Source organism: Myotis myotis, unplaced genomic scaffold, assembly GCF_014108235.1.
Source record: "Myotis myotis isolate mMyoMyo1 unplaced genomic scaffold, mMyoMyo1.p scaffold_m19_p_59, whole genome shotgun sequence".
Lineage (NCBI taxonomy): Eukaryota > Metazoa > Chordata > Mammalia > Chiroptera > Vespertilionidae > Myotis > Myotis myotis.
Genome location: NW_023416367.1, coordinates 521,377 through 538,673, shown reverse-complemented (window position 1 = coordinate 538,673; position 17,297 = coordinate 521,377).

The window sequence follows — 17,297 nt, the reverse complement described above, 5'->3', positions numbered from 1 at the left end:
AAGGCGTTCTTCCTCCCCCACCCCACCCCTCATGCCTCCAGCCTGGGCTTCCACCCTCAACCAGGGGGCAGGATGTCCTTGCTGCCCGTGTCAGGGGCAGGGATGGCAAGAAAGAGGGAGAAGACTGTCATCCAGAGATCCTGGAGCCCATGGGCAGCAACAAGCCAACGCGGGGGGCTCTCACGTGAATGTCCAACCTTTACCAGACGGGCCTGCGTGTGCCCCATGCAGGTGGCTGCTGTGCTGGCCGGGGCTTCATTTATATCGAGCCTCACAACACGCTTCTGTTTCACCTTACAGAGCATCTCAGGAGTTGCACCCTGGTACTACAGTAAGTCAAAGCTGACATAATTAGGAAAGAGAAAGTACCAGAAAAGAGTCGAGTGAATGCACGCCAAGGCTACACAGACCACAGTGGTTCAGAAAGTCCGTTTACAAAGTTACTGACCAACATGCTCCGCCCTCGGCAGGCCCGCCCACCTCGACACCACCCCTCCCCCCTGACCACTACCCCTCCCTACCCTCCCCCCTCCCCCCCCCCGCCCCACCATGTATCTCCACTACTGGAACAGCTATGGCTCCCGGGTGCAGGGATGGAAATGTTTCCGTGGTAAAACCTCACCGACAGCATGTTGCCACATGTCACTTGACAAAGGTTTTCAAAGTGATGCTGTGAGTTCAGGAAGAACTGCAGAGTGTCCGTGATGTTGAGAAACACTGGAAGAGCTTTAATTTCATTCACTGTTCATTCATTCATGCCTTCATTCACTCAAAAGCACTTGACAACTACTCTCTCCGTGCAGTCTTCTTGACTGTCAGCCAAAATAGTATGACTCCCCAGGAGTTTCGTATTGCCCTGTTAGGAAATTAAGTAGAAAGGTGATCATGGGTAACTTTTTTAGTCATTTTCTAAAAAACCATTTGTGCATTTAGTTTGGTGTGGGTGTTGGTATGGGTGTGGGTGTTGTGACAATGGCTACCACCAGATATTTTGTATTATCCACACTGGTCCTGTCCTGTCCACCAGAGAGATGATATTTACAAGTAATTCGAGCAGTTGCCAGAGGAAGCACATCCCACAAGTAAACCCACAGTCATGTGCTATTGTTGGGACTAACCCTCTAGTGCAGAGAAGGCCAAGGGCTCCGCAAATGTGGGGACTCCATTGACTGGGGTGTTGGTTAAGACGTATTCTGGGGCCAATGGGAACCAGTGGAAAGAGTGCCTGGGGATCCTGGGTAGAGGGTTTTTGACATGTTGGCTTTTCCATGTTGAAGGCTGCATGCAGCCAGCATCTGTCAGCTCTCCTGGTTGGGGGTCCTGCATCCCCTTAGAAGGCCCTCCTGCGAAGTCACGGCTCTTCCAGGGCAAGGATCTGAGCTGCAGAGATGAGCCACGCAGCTAGACCGAATTCCTGGAGCCAGACTGTGAGCCTTGGCTTCCCCTATCCACAGAGCCAGCCCAGGGAGAACCCCACCCCCCCTCCATCCCTCCGCCCCGGAGAGCAGGGCCAGGTACGTGTGTGATGGAGGGGCCTGTGGGCCATTCCGCTGAGACGTGAAACCCATCCCCACACTTGGCCGGGAGCAGATTGCAGACCTGCGGCTCCTTATGAGTTTGCTCCAAAGACAGCTGTGCACCTCACCTCACGTCTGCACCGTGGCCCAGCCGTTGTTCCTGCTCCATGGAACACGGGCCAGGCAAGCCCTGCGAGGTCCCGTGGGGACATTCCTGGTCTGAGTGGCAGGCGGCTGGCAGGCAGGCAAAGCTTCCTCAATGCTTGACTGAAGGAATTGAGGACAATCCAATGTCTCCCCCCACCCCAGATCATCCTTATTGCCCACCTCTTGTGTGTGCTCAGGGCTTCTGCTCAGGGCCTCTGCCGGAGAGCCATGCTGGCCCGCTAGACACTGACCCCACCGCCCCAGGGTTGTCCAGCTCAGCTGAGTCTACTGCTGGACAGAAATTTGGGTGGAGTCCCTAGCACCACTCAATTCTAGCGTATCTACGCCGGAAGGAACTTAAATATCTTGAGGACAATCTCACCAATTTGGGAACGAGGAAATAGCCTTGCTATACCCAAGGACACACAGCTGGCTGGGGCAGGGCTGAGCCGACTCCCAGGGCTGGTCATGGCCAAACTCTACTCACATCTGATCCTCCCCTTAACCCTACAAGACATTCAGCCCACAACAATCTGGAGTCTCATGACCTTCTTACTATAGACAGGCCTCGCTCACTATTTTAACTCTAATTTCTGTATCACTAGCATCAGCCTCTTATTTAAAAAGTCCAGGCCCGCCGGGGCCGGTTTGGCTCGGTGGATGGAGCGTCGGCCTGCGGACTGGGGGGTCCCGGGTTCGATTCCGGTCGAGGGCGTGTACATGGGTTGCGGGCACATCCCCGGTGGGGAGTGTGCAGGAGGCAGCTGGTCGATGTTTCTCTCTCATCGATGTTTCTGACACTCTCTCTCTCTCCCTTCCTCTCTGTAAAAAATCAATAAAATATATTAAAAAAAAAAAAAAAGTCCAGGCCCATTTTTTCAGATGCGTAGATTTCAGATGCAGCCTGTGGACCCGTTGCCGTCCTCATTCCTAGCCTTAAATGTCACCTTGTTCCTACCTCTGGCCACGAGGTTCCTGGTGAGGATCTATGGCCCGGCCCAGACACGTAGACACAGGGGAAGCTGCTCTGGGCTGCACCCCAGACATGAAGATGGACACGAGGCCAGGACACCCTCCCCTGGAGGACTCTCGGGGAGTGGGCAGGAGGCTTGGACATCTGACATCTTTGTCCTCACCTGGTCTCGCTGTCCACATCCAGGGACTGAAAACCCTGCCTCCTCAGGTGGCTCAGTCGCAGGAGGGGTGTTAAAACCCAGTTCTTCCCACGGGTGAAGTAAAGCCTGCTTTGCCTTAAACGCCATAGAACTAACCGACTCTGAACATGGCCTCGGACCCCCAGAACAAACACCTTCGCTTCCCGAGTCCAGCCTCCAGGGCCCAGGACTCGTAAAGCCTGATCCTTAGACACACTCTGGGGCTCCCTGAGGTGGAACCCCACGCACTGTGCTCAGAGAGACCCAGATAGAGCAGAAACACACTGTTGTCTCCGTGGCCTGGCAGTGAGGTTGTCCCGGCAAAGAGGGTGTCCCGGCAGTGAGGTTGTCCTTTCAGAGAGGGTATGCCGGCAGTGAAGTTGTCTTGGTAGTGCGGGTGTCCCGTCAAGGAGAGTTTCCCGTCAGTGAGGTTGTCCCGGCAGAGAGGGTTTCCTGGCAGAGAGGATGTCATGGCAGTGAGGTTGTCCTAGTGGAGAGGGTGTCCCAGCAGTGAGGTTGACTGGTCAGAGAGGATGTGCCAGCAGTTAGGTTGTCCCGTCAGAGAGGGTGTCCCGTCAGAGAGGGTGTCCCGGAAGTGAGGTTGTCCCAGCAGAGAGGGTGTCTCAGCAGTGAGGGTGTCCCGGCAGTAGAGTGTCCCTGGAGTGAGGTTGTTCAGGCATTGAGGATGTCCCTGCAAAGAGGATGTCCCAACAATGAGGTTGTCCCATCAGAAAGGTTGTGTCAGCAGTGAGGTTTCCCAGCAGTGAGGTTGTCCCCTAAGAGAGGGTTTTCCAGCAGTGAGGTGTCCCAGTAGTGAGGGTGTCCCAGCACTGAGGCTGTCCCGGCACTGAGGCTGTCCTGGCAGATAGGGTGTCCCGGCAGTGAGGGTGTCCTGGCAGTGAGGTGTCCAGGCAGAGAGAGTGCCCTGTCAGAGAGTGTGTGATGGCAGTGAGGTTGTCTTGGAAGTGAGGTTGTCTTGGAAGTGAGGTTGTCCCGTCAGAGAGGGTTCCGGTAATGAGGATGTCCTGGCAGTGATGGTGTCCTGGCAGTGAGGTTGTCCCGGTAGAGAAGGTGTCCAGACAGTGAGGTTGTCCTGGCAGAGAGGGTGTCCCGGCAGTGAGGGTGTCCCAGCAGTTAGGGCGTCCCAGCAGAGAGGGTGTTCCAAGGGGAGGGTGTCCTGGCAGATAGCATGTCCTGGCAGATAGGGCTTCCTGGCAGTGAGGTGTCCAGGCAGAGAGGGTGTCCTGTCAGAGTGTGTGTAATGGCAGTGAGGTTGTCTCGTTAGTCAGGATGTCCCGGCAGTGAGGTTGTCCCGTCAGACAGGGTGTGCCTCAGAGTAGGTGTTCTGGTCAGTGAGGTTGTCCTGGAAGTGAGGTTGTCCCGGCAGAGAGGGTGTGCCAGCAGTGATGTTGTCTTTGTAGTGAGGTTGTCTCAAAAGTGAGGGTGTCTCCTCAGAGTGGGTGTGCTGGCAGTGAGGTTGTCCCAGAAGTGAGGTTGTCCTGGAAGTGAGGTTGTCCCAGCAGAGAGGGTATCCCGGCAGTGAGCATTTCCCAGCAGAGAGGGTGTGCTGGCAATGAACTTGTCTCGGTAGTGAGGTTGTCTCGGCAGTGAGGGTATCTCCTCAGAGATGGTGTACTGGTAAGTGAGGTTTTCCCAAAAGTGAGGTTGTCCCGGCAGAGAGGATGTCCCGGCAATGAAGTTGTCCCATCAGAGAGGGTTTGCTGGCAGTGAAGTTGTCTCGGGAGTGACAGTGTCCCAGAAGTGAGCGTGTCCTGGCTGAGAGGGTGTGCCCTTAGTGAGGTTGTCCTGGCAAGGAGGGTGTCCCGGCAGTGAGATTGTCCCTGCTGAGAGGGTGTGCCGGCAGTGAGGTTGTCTCGGTAGTGAGGGTGTCCCAGTAGAGAGTATGTTCTGGCAGTAAGGTTGTGCCAGCAGAGAGGGTGTCCCAGCAGTGAGTTTCTCCCGTCAGAGAGGGTGTGCCAACAGTGAGGGTGTCCCGTCAGAGAGGGTTTCCGGCAATGAGGTTGCCCCGGCAGAGATGGTGTCCTGGCAGTGAGAGTGTCCCTGCAGTGAGGGTGTCCTGGCAGTGAGGGTGTCCAGGCAGTGAGGGTGTCCCGGCAGTGAGTTGTGCCAGCAGTAAGGTTGTCCTGGTAGTGAGGGTGTCCCAGTAGGGTTGTCCCAGTAGTGAGGGTATCTTGGCAGTGAGGTTGTGCCTGTTTTGAGGGTGTCCTAGCAGTAAGGGTGTCCTGGCAGTTAGGGTGTCCTGGCAGTTCTAGTGTCCCTGCAATGATGGTGCCCTGGCAGTGAGGTTGTTCTGGCAGTGAGGGTGTCTCAGCAGTGAGGTTGTGCCTGTAGTTAGGGTGTCCCGGCAGTGAGGGTGTCTCAGCAGTGAGGTTGTGCCTATATTGAGGGTGTCCCGGCAGTGAGGGTGGTCCGGTAGTGAGTTTGTACCACCCATGTCTCCAGGACCTCCTCCCCAATTCTTCTATGAAAAGGACTCCGTTTCCACTGGCAGTGTCTTCTCTTCACCTTCCCCCATCCGCCTGCTCTCTCTGCCTGTCCTATAGTTTTCTCCGAGCCCTTCTCAAACCCTGCTCTTCCTCCAGGTCTGCTCTGCCTGCTCCTGGCTGGAACTGCGGGAACTGGGGCAGTGAGGGCGGAGGCTGATCCTCAACACTGTCTGTAATCAAGGGGAATGAACTGGGCAGCCCCGGCCAGCATAGCCTCGTGTGTCATTGCATCTGATTTACTTCATCGCAGCTTTTGCTTGCCCTTCCTCCTGGATGATGAGACAGACCCCACCAAGCACTTGTTCCATAAGCACTTCGCCATCAGTCGAATGGGTGCACAATGGGGACCAGGTGGACCACCAAAGTGCGTGCTGATGGGAACGGGCAGCTCATTCAGGAGCAGGTAGAGGAGGGGTGCTTTCCAGGAGAGTGGCTCATGGGGTGCAGGGCAGGTGGAGTGGGCAGGAGGGGACAGACAACACTCAGAGGGAGAGAGGCAAAAGGTTAACATTCCTACTTCTTGTGGGATGTAGGGTTTGGGCAGAGATCCAAAGGAGAAGGACTGGAGGGCAGTGGGGCACAATGGGTGTTTGGCCAGGAGCGCAGGACCAGCGTTTGCAAGCTGCACACATCCGAGCTCTGAGCCTCAGTTCCCTCATCTGCACCTGAGAGACTCGGATCCTGAAAGCGTGGCTGAGCTAGTTGGGAATGCAGAGCCCCAGGCCCCTGGGCTGAACCAGCTTTCAGCAGGTCCCCAGGTGGCGCTGCGCATGCGGAAGAGTGAGGGGCTCGTGCTGGACAGCCTGCCTGTGACCAGCGCTGAGACTGTGACCAGGCGGTCACAAACCCTGGAGACCTGGAACCCTGGTGTTCACAGGTCCTTTCTGGGGTGACAGCTGAGTCTGTCCCTTGATTGGGACAGTAGTTATAGGGATGGAGATAGCTGTCAAAACTCATGCATTCTAGTATGTTTATATTATATCTCAATAAAGTTGATTTAAAACAAAAATGACCCCACCCTAAACCATTCCTTAGGGTAAAGCTGTAGGAAAGAAGAACACTATTCAAGGGCACCACGAATGTCTTACTTCCTAGTCTGGTGCTGCCCCCGGAGGAGGGCTGTGCTGAGGCATAAATGAGAGGTGCCATGTGTTCTCTGGGTGCCAGTCAGGGCTTCTTTCCCTGCATGTTCCAATAGTCCCCTGTCTCCCACACAGGCCCAGCGCCACAGTCCATACCGATTAGGTCACTGTTTCTGGGATTTCTCAGCCTCTCCAGCAGACAGCAGGGCTGAGGACACTCTGGTGCCTCAGCAACAACTTCCCATGGCTTCATCAGGATCCCGGTGCCCAGCACGTGCAGAGGGCAGAGGGGAGGAACAGCATGTGGCACAGTATGTCCTGAGTAACTCACAGTCAGATTTTGGACACAAGGCAGGGGCTTGCATAAAAAGAAGTTGAATTATAATTGAGGACGGGCTACCCCCACAGCCAGAGGACTCCGCGTCCCCCACAGAGTGGCCTGAGGAGAGCCGCCTCTTGGTTCCCACCGGCGCCTGTGTAAGCAGAGACTCAGAGAGGTTACCCAGCTCCCCTGGGTCACACAGCGAGGAGAGGAGGAGGGAGGCCGGGCTCCAGAAAGTGCCACATGCTTGGCATCAGGTGGCAGGCTGAGGTCTCCCCAACCTTGTTGGTTTACCAGCACCAACCAGTTGCTAAACTGTGAGGTGCTCCCACCCAGAACAGGGGAGTGGAACAATGAGCTGGAGAGAGGTATGTGCACAGCAGGTGCCTCCTCCCCCTGCCCCCCTCCCTCCCTTTCGGCCCAGGTGACATCGACCTGCATGAAAATGCGCTGATTGGAGGGCGCAGGAGCCTGGTGCCTCGTCAGGAGGACCTACCGTGGGCCCCGGGGAATAATTCATCTCCGGGAGGCGAGGGCAGGGCAGCCCCGCGCCCCTCCTCCTTCGCCAGGGCAACCCAGGACGTCAGACAACACTGCGGAGGCCTCATTATTGGGCTGCTCAGCCACTGTCCTCTGGACAATAGTTTCCGGGCCGGGCTTTGTGTGGGGCTGCCAGCCAAAGTTATTAACCCCAGGAGCTGCCTTTGAAGGACATCCAAGGGAGGGGTGAAAGGTCACCCGGAGCAGTGCAGGCAGCGGAAGTGGGAGGGAGAGGCAGCACAAAGGAGAGGGATGAGCCCCTGTGCTCCTCCCCTCCTCCCGGGGGAACCCCAAACAGAGCTGGGCCCAGAGGGGGTGTCAGGAGGAAGTTCCTGCTGCTGCTGTTGCAGAACAAGAAGGCACAGGGGTGGCTGACCTTCCGATGGGCTCAGGTGTGCACGGCGACAGGACCCTGGCTGCACGTGGAGAGGACTGAGTTTCAGGGCAAAAGCAGGAGGAGGTGGCCCAGGCTGGGCCTGAGGCTTCTCTGTTCACTCCTCAAATTCCTCAAATAGGCATCTTGCTACCCAAGACCCCTGGTATCCATGCCACCTGCCTGTCCCCTGTCCCTCGGGATGTGCTGGCCCTGGTGGGGAAGGCTGCCCCCTCCCCCCACACTGCCCAGGTTACCCACAGGTCTGAGGGGTACAGGTGAGGACACCATGGCCTAGGGCTGCCCAGGCTGTAGCCAGGGCTGGGGAAGGTTCATTGGTCATCTAATGGCAACCTGCCTTTAATTGGGCAGGGACACTAGTGCCCAGGCAGGGAGAGGACTCGGCACAGGGCACAGTCCAGTGTTGGGCAGACCTGGGACCTGCTGGTTGTCCACTCCCTGCCCTGAGCAGACACTGGGCCTCTGACATTCAGCTGAGTCTCCACTTTGTCCAGGCTTCCCCAGTCTCCGAGGTTCCCCAAGGGGTCCCGGCTTCCTGGATAATGCCAAAAGGCATGGCCTCGTGAGATGCCAGACCAGGGAGAAGGCCTTGTCCTGCCTCTCAAAGGAGAGAAAATCAGGGTGCTGTTCCCAGGGCAGCCGCCCCCTGGCCAGGCCGGCCTCCAGCTCTGCCTGCCTAGCAAAAGATATCCGGACCAGAACTTACACAAAGAGCAGAACTGAGCCCTGACCAGTTTGGCTCAGTGGATAGAGCATCGGCCTGCGGACTCAGGGGTCCCGGGTTCGATTCTGGTCAAGGGCATGTACCTTGGTTGCAGACGCATCCCCAGTGGGGAGTGTGCAAGAGGCAGCTGATCAATGTTTCTCTCTCATCGATGTTTCTAACTCTCTAACCCTCTCTCTTCCTCTCTGTAAAAAATCAATAAAATATATTAAAAAAAAAAAAAGAGCAGAACCGAAAGGTGGAGAATTCTGGGTCATGAGACCCAAAGAGGCCGTGGCTCATCCAAGGTCAGAGGGGTCAGGGCCAGATACTGGTCTCCTTCTCAAGGCCTCTCTTCTGGCCAACACAGGGTCGGGCAGCGCAGCCACCGATTGATAAGAAAATGCTTACAGCTCTCTATAAGTTTGCATACGTGGGGGATTTGACAGGGAAGTATAAATTATTCCACTCAACTCTTACATTTAAGGTTATACATCTTTTAAAATTTACAAAGAAGCTTCAGTTCCATGACATGTTGCTTGGAGGAGAGAAGGAATAGAAAACACCAAAGTGTGAGGATTCCACAGGAGCTGGAGGAGAGCAGAAAGCAACCCTTTGGGGTGGGGAGGAAGGGCTGAGAAGGCCTGCACCATCTCATCTCCTTTCCCTGGGTCCTCATCCCAGATCCTGTTCCCCTCCCCTAGGTCTCCCAACTGTGTGCCCCACCACAGCCTCTCCTGGTCCTGCCCACCGGTCATGTCTCTCTAGCCCTCCTCCTCCCCAGCTCCTGATTCCAGACTTATGCTTGGTGTGCTTCTGAGGCCTGGCAGCTTGCCACCAGCTCCAGCCCACCCTACCCACGGAAGCCCAGCACAGACCACCCCAACCCTCCCCATCCTCACCCCTCAATGCCTTCCTAGTCGCCTCCTGAGCTCTGCTGATCTCTTCGCCATCTCTCCCTGCCTGGTCCTGGGCTCCTCCGGGCCAGCTGAAGGCTGCCCGTGAGTTAGCCATCAGCCCAGTTGATCTTAGTGGGATAAATAGCCAGGGAAAGACATTTTTGTAAAAACTGTTTCTTCTTTTTTATTGTTGACAGTACTACAGATGTCCCTCACCCCCCGCCCCCTTTGCTCCTCTCCACCCAACTTGCACCCCACCCCAGGCCTTCATAACATTGTTGTCTGCGTCCATGGGCTATGCATGTATGCATATATGTCCTTTGGTTAACTCTTCCCACTCCCTCCACCTCCCTTCCCCCTAAGATATGTCAGTCTGTTCCCTGCAAGACCTTTATCTTAACAAACTCATAGCAAAGCAGATCAAACTAAGGTAAAAGTGGAGTCTGCCCTCTCACTCTCACTCCCTCTCTCCATTTCTCTCTCGAGCTCTAGCTCTAGCTCTAGCTCTAGCTCTATCACAGACAAATACATTCACACACACACACACACACCATCCTCCTTGTCTCTCCAAAGCCAAGGACACCAGCTCCCTGCCCTTTGCCCTAGATTCCCTGGTCCTAAAACCCCAAATACTACAATTCTGACCCAAACCATGCAGCTTCTGCAAACTGCAGAAGAAAATAGAAGAGGCCGTTGTTCTCCAACAGCGCGTTCTGTCTGTTCAGCACCCTGACCCCATAGGTACCAGAGTCACAGGGTGAAGTGCTTGTGGGGACGGGGCTCAGTCCACTGAGTGCTCCAGGCCTCTTTACTAATGCCCCAAAAGGCCACAAAGTTTTCAGAATTTGGTAACAGATTAAAGCCCAAGCCAACAACAACGAGAGAAGTGGAAAGGAGAGGAAAGCAAATGAAATGTTAAAAAAAAAAAAAAAAAATTAAGCAACACTTGCATTCTCATTAGTAGGAGCATGTGAGACGAAGCACGCTATGCTATTAGGCATTCTCGCGACTCAGTAAACACAGCTGAATAAATTTATAAATATCAGCATTAAGCGAGATTTAACGGGAAGCTGTTTATCTTCTGCCTGTCAGGCAGGCGGCGAGGCTCTGCACGCCTCACTCTCCAGCCGCAGTCTCCTGTCCTGGCAGGTAGGCGCTGCCCAGTGGAGGGGCGGCTGAGGAGGCCCGGGGTGGGGGAGGGGGGGCGAGAGTCCAAGTCTCAGTTTCCCTGGCAGTGCAGCGAGGGCCAGGGTGATTCAAGGGCACTTTGTAACTCTCCGAGTGAAAATTCCTGAACTGCACACTAAGAAATCACTGCCTGACTCCTAAGGCTGCTGAAAAGACCACAGGAGTTCCTGCAAATGCCTGCTCTTAAGAGGCGCACACCAACGCTACACGGCTGCCTTCATCTCCAGAGCTGGGCCCTGCAGCCTTGACAGGAGGAAGATGGGGAGCGGGACGGGCAATGCCAAGGCGGCCACAGGCGGCCGTGGACATGGGAAGCCTGGCGTGCATCCTGCTGCGCTGTGAGCAGGGACAGGTGCTCCATCCCTTCAGCCTGACCCATGGGTACCGAAGTCACAGGGTGATGTGCCCATGGGGTCAGGGCCATGGGGACAGGGCTCAGCCCAGTAAGTGTTCCAGGCCCAAGTAGGACTTCGTTTCCATGAGTCCATCTTGCCAAACCTCTGTTTCCTCCTAGTGCATCCTTATGTCCTTCTGATGCCAGAGCCTGGGTGACAATGGCCCAATGAGACCAGATGCAGTGAGTATCCATGTTAGAGAACAAGGGCACTGGGCCCCCCCACATGTCATGTAACAGGGGAGCCTGAACGTTGGGGAGATGGGGACCCCGTCCCTTTGCGATGCCTGCCACCTGCCTCTCACTTGCCCTGACCCCACCTGCTACCTGGACCCCTGCTTATGGGCTCCCTGAGCAAATAGCACAGATTCCAAAGGCGTGTGTTGACCATGTGGCACCTCTGAAAGCCGTCATGTTCCTGTGCCTGGACCTTGGGTCCCCAGGGCACCCATCTCACACACACACACACACACACACACACAGATAAAATAAATTAAATTAAATGTAAGATAAAATACAACCTGTGATCCTTGTCTGGCTTACTGCCTAGAAACTGTTACATCAAGACAAGGCAGAGTACAGGTCCCAATAAAGAGCCAGTTGTGAGCATGTGAGTTTATTTTTGTATTATCATCTATTAATTATTGTATTACTTATTTGTATTACAACTGTAAACCTACTTTTGTCCACCCCTGTATGTGACAGACACTGATTTTCTGCCCAACATGGCTTCCTTCATTGAAAGAGGCCATAAGATCCCAGCAGAGTCCTTGAGAACAAAACATACACGTGGCAACCCTACACGCTCCTGGTCTTCCCTCCTCCCATTGCTGAGCCCTGCAGATCCAGGGATCCAAGATGCTTGCTGCCAGGCAGCATTTCCATGGGGCTGTGGTGGATGTCAGGGCTGTGGGTGGATGTCGGGGCTGTGGGTGGAGGTCGGGGCTGTGGGTGGAGGTCGGGGCTGTGGGTGGATGTCGGGGCTGTGGGTGGATGTCGGGGCTGTGGGTGGATGTCGGGGCTGTGGGTGGAGGTCGGGGCTGTGGGTGGATGTCGGGGCTGTGGGTGGAGGTCAGGGCTGTGGGTGGATGCTGGGGCTGTGGGTGGAGGTCGGGGCTGTGGGTGGATGTCGGGGCTGTGGGTGGATGTCGGAGATGTGGGAGGACGTCGGGGATGTGGATGTCGCAGGATGAAATGTGCAACGGGACTGCACCCCGACATGCTGCAGGCTGTGAGCTCCTAGAGGCCCCCTCTGCTGTCCCAGGAATGGCCACCTGACCCCAGGCTATCCTTTCTAAAGAGAAGGTAAGTAAAGGCTGATGGCATGTAAGGGGACACACAGGGGGCCCTGGGGAAGTCTCCTGGTGTCTCAGTGGCTGCCTCCTGGCTGATGAAATGAAGGGCGGAAGCGGGTCATCTGCGTCCACTCCAGCCTGTGTCGTAAGCATCGCCAGGGTTGTGTCTCTGGCTGTGCAGGGCTGAGGCTCTGGAAGTGGAGTGCAGAGCAGCGGAAGCTCTGCTTATTTACAGATCCCTGAGCGCAAGTGTGCTGGGCTTTATGGCTGAGATAAGCGCCCAGGCAAACTGCAGGAGACCCCACATTTGCAGGCAGCCGGCTCTGTGCGAGCACACGACCAGAGGCTCCGGAAGAAATGCAGAATTGCCATGGAAATCTTATATCGCAAACCAAACGGCATGTGAGAGAGGAGCCTTGGGCCTCACTGGGTCTGAAACTAAATGGCCTGCTGCCTATGCCTTTGTGTTGTTGCTTTGAGTCTCAGCCACAGAGGCAGGAGGAGCCCCGACTTCCCTGGCCCCGCAGCCTGTGTCTAAGGATGGGGTCACAATAATGGCTGTAAAGCACATCTCACGGATTGGCTCCACCCACTTGTGTGGGTGCCTCTCCACGTTCAAAGTGCCACCGTACTTCTGGGCGTCTCAGGACAATGTCACAAAGACTTACAGAGACGCCTGATAAATACAGAAAGGGATGGTGGCGGTGTTTGTGCTGGTAATAGGGGAGCCAGGGGGAGACGCGAGTTGTTTCTTTGATCAGGGCGCGTGCGTGCGTGTGCGTGTGTGTGTGTGTGTGTGTGAAGAGGATATGTCACGCTTGGGATGTGTTACCTTCAAGGCTCTTCAGTGATTTCCAGCTTTGAGCTCGGGAGAGTCAGGCCAGAAAGAGATATTTGTTATCTTCTCCGAGAGAGCGCTGAAGCATGGAGGTTGGGAGCTGGCCAGAGGAGAGGGTGTTGAAAGACGAGAACACGAGCAAGTCCCCAGGATTCCAACGCACCTGAATTGGCGATGGGGAGGGAAGGAAGGTCAGAGAAGAAGGCACACCTGGAACAGCCGCAGGTGTGACTGGATGTTGGGCTGGCAGAGGGCTAGAAGGAGGGAAGAGGTGACCAGGACAAATCCTGCAGGGCAGTCACAAGGACGGGGACTGAGAAAAGCCACTGAATGTGGCATTGGTGACCTTCAGGGAACCATGTGAGCAGCGCGGGGTGGAAAGAGACCAGATGACAAGAAGCCGAGGAATGAGTTGGCGGTAAGAACATTTAGGTGGCAGTATGGGCTAAATTATATCCCCTAAAGACATGTTCAAGTCCTAATCCCTGCTATGCGCGAATGTGACCTTGTTTGGAAATAGGGCATTTACAGAGGTTATAGTAAGGATGCAGTCATTAGGATGGGCCTTTAATCCAATCATTTCAGAGCTGGATCCTGGAAGTCCCTGTCTCCACCCCTTCACTATAAAGATGAGGCAACAGAGGCCTGCTGAGGAATTAGGGATGAGCAGCTTCCATAAATTTACAACTGGTTAGTGGAGGAGTCCTTTCTCAGTAATTAGTATTTTGTGGAGGCGGGGTGGGGGGAGGGGGCTTAGAAACAGTGTAAACCTGAGGGTGAAATCCTATCATCTCAGTTACCCACACCCATGGAAATTGGCATAAGTGCAAGGCGGACATGTCTCCCCCTGGTGGCACCTACCTGAATTACAGGCAGAGTCCAGTCAATACAAAGAACCCAGGGACACTGCCTGGGGTCCCACACCTCCTTCACAGGCCCAGACCAGCTTCTCAGGACTTGTTATTTTTCTTTGACTGAGTCCTTAGGGATTTGGGATGTTTGTTTCCCTCTCCCTCCCACCCCCCACCCCCAGCTCCCTTTCCTATAAAAAGTATAGGAACTAGGGAAAAAGTAACAAGCAAAACCTGTGAAACTTGACCAGCGCTAATTCTGGTCTCCACTTCTTTGAAGACTGAATGGAAGGACCACACCCTGCACACACAGGTATGAAATGGAGGGACTGTCTTTTCCTTTGACTTTGAAAGGTGTCTCACCAACCTCAGCGGCTGCACCAGCACCGCCATTCTGCCTGGCTTGTCTCCAGAAAGGCCCTGTGGCCTCTCCCTCAGGGTGACCCTCGTCTCAGCCAGAATGTCAGCCACAGCAGAAGGAAGCATCGACTGGACTCAGGAGGACATCCCTGTTGTCCCCAGACCAGCTGCTGGGAGGATCCCCTCTGAGAATGGATCTCGGTCTCATCTAAAATGCCAAGAATGATACCTCAGGGCTGGTGCTAGAGGCAGGGTGGAAGCTTGAAGAACTGAGGCTGCATAAAGAAAAAGGCACCTGCAAACAAAGGCTAAATGCTTCTAATTAAAGGGAGGGGCCAGGACTGGAGCAGGTCGCACCGTACTGCCTTGTGGGGTGCGATGGAGGGGAATCCGCTGAGCCACAGGGTTCCGCCTTTCCTCAGGGCCCTGCTTGAACACCACCCCTCAGCCACACAGAGGAGGGGGCAGCCCACCCTCTGCGTTGGGGGCGAAGATGGCGCCAGGAAAAGGCAGGACCCTCTGTGTTTTGGAATAGCTCTGACCTGGCAGACTGGCCCAGCGCCCCAGGGACCCAATTCTCAGGCCCCAGAATCGAAATTGTCTGGTGGAAGCGATCGGACCCCAAAGTGACGAGAAAAGTGAGAAATAGAGTCAGGCTTGCCTTTCTCCACTTCACCTGCAGGGAGGAAGTTGGTCAGAAGCCACCTGAGTCCCAAGCAGCAGTGAGGCCCAGCGTAACATCGAGGGAGGCTTTAGAGCCCAAGCCGCTCCATCTTATCATCATCCCTAAAATTTGTAGAGCCCATAACAAGCCCTGTGCCCTTTGATTTAGTTATCTCATCTCATTTCATCCTCGTGCAGCCCACGAAATTATCCCCATCCCCCAGGGGAGGCAACTGAGGCTCCCAGGCTCAGTCCTTGTGCAGGACCCACAGGAAGGGCAGAGCGGAGCCTCCACGACCATCCAACTCCAAAGTTCAAGGTCTCGGGCAGGGCCTTTTCTTCAGGGATCAGGGCACCTGGGCAGGTGCGTGGTGGAAATGGCATACACACGGCCCTTGGACAGCACGTGTTACTGGTGCTCAATAACTGTAATGCCCCCCTCTCTCCCTACTTCCCTTCACAGGGTGGTGGTAGGGGGTCCTCCTGGAGGATGTCTCTGGAAAGACAACACATGGGGCACAGAAATCAGCTGTTGGTCCCCAAGGGCCAGGCTCACAGGCAAGAGCATGTCGGTGTCTGGTCCTGGCTTCTGGACCAACTTCCTTCCTGCAGGCGAGGTGAGAAGGGTAAGTGCTGAGTCCTCACGCGTCCCCAGGGCCTGGGGTCCTGCTTGGCTTCAAGCTCCGTGATTCAGGTGCTCCTCTTTTTTGCATTCACCACACACCAGGCACTCGAAAACCTTGCAGCGTACCCGGCAAAGGACCAGTCCTTCCTCACCTGCCTGTTGAGGTCGAGATTTCTGTGTTCAGCGAGCAGAGTGCCACCTCATGGTGCCATCTCCATTAGAGTCACCTGTGATGACAAAACTAAGCAACCCAAGCAGGGTGGTCTCAGCCAGTGGCCGGTGGAGTGAAACTCCCGGGGAGCTTTGCCTGAGGGTCTGCAGGGTGCAAAGCCCAGGGTGACTCTTCACTCCTAAAAGGACAGTGACAGGCGCACTCATGCCATACAGGACCCTATTTCATGTGCCATCATCTGCCATCAGGTGTGACACACATCGTCATCCCCATTTTATAGCTGCAGACACACAGGCGCAGGGAGATAAGGTGAAAAAGCGGGGCCCTCTCCCTGGGCGCTCAGTCTGACCCCTACCCCCGTTTCCGTGCTGTCTGAGACGGGAAGGGTCACCCGGAGTCCAGCAGCCAAATCCTTGCCCAGTGGCAGTGGAGGCTCCGTGCTGTAGGGGAAGATCGCCCTCCCGGAGTGGACTGAGTGTGAATTCCTGGACCCGGTCATGAAGGAGGAAAACCTTTGGCTTTCCAAAAATTCAGTGACCCACCGTCTTCACCACCCAAGGCACGTTCAGTGCTTAGTGTCCACGTGCCACCAGAGTCAGACATGGTGGTCTCATCAGCATCTGCCACTCTTCATGGGCCTGGAGCCACGCAGGCTCTGGCCTCCTGCTCCTATCTGCTTCTCCTGGGGCCTCAGGGGAGGCCCCTCCCCCAGGGCCACTGCAACAACACCCTCCCCAGTTTGGGACCCCTGTAAATCAGGGTTCCAGAAAGGTCTGACAATGATGGAATGGGGCGTGGCTTGGCAAGGGGACCTGCATGTTTAGCACAATGACCTGATTGTGTGGCTTGTTCCAACTCAGCAGTGCTCAGAGGGTCACATGCTCCCCTGGCAGCAGGTGCTGTGACCTTTGCCCAGAGTTCTGGAGCCTTCGGTGCAGGACTGAGTGCCAGCGAGGAGGAGGGTGGTCTGGCTGTTCCCACTGCCCAGGATCTGGGGAACCCCTCCTTCTGAGCCTCTTCTTGGCCCTGGTCAGGGTCTGAGCCCACCTCCCACCCAGAGTCTACTCAGGGGACCGTCAGCTGCCCAGAGCGAAGAAGTGACAGGCAGACACCGTCCTCGGGTAAATGTTAAGGCTACTGAGTTTCTGCTTCAACCACCAGCTGCCCAAAACCAATGCGGGCATGCCTGGCTGAGACTTTGGCCCAGTGTTTGTCCTGTGAACTGCCGTGTGCCTGGCACCTGGGTGCGTGCTGCCACGGTGAGGTCATTGAGTTGTCCCCGCCACTCGCATTCCTTCCATGAGACATCAATCAGGCCAGCACAAAGGTTTACGGAGCACCTCCTGTGTGCCAGGCACTGCTCTAGGCACAGAGGACATAATGAGCACACCCCTTACCTGCCTGGGGGAGATAGGGATACACAGGAAGTGACATATATGACATGTCAGATGGTCGGGAGAAATAGGTGGGGAGAAGCTTGCAGCCATGGGCCTGGAGGGTCACTGAAAAGGTGAGGTGAGCAACACTTAGAGGTGAGGGGCAAGCGCCAAGGTAACAGGGAGGGAGCTGCAGCATGAAGGTCCGGAGTTGGAGTCAGCCTGGTGGATGTGGAGACAGCAGAGGCCAGCGTGGCGGGAGCAGAATAA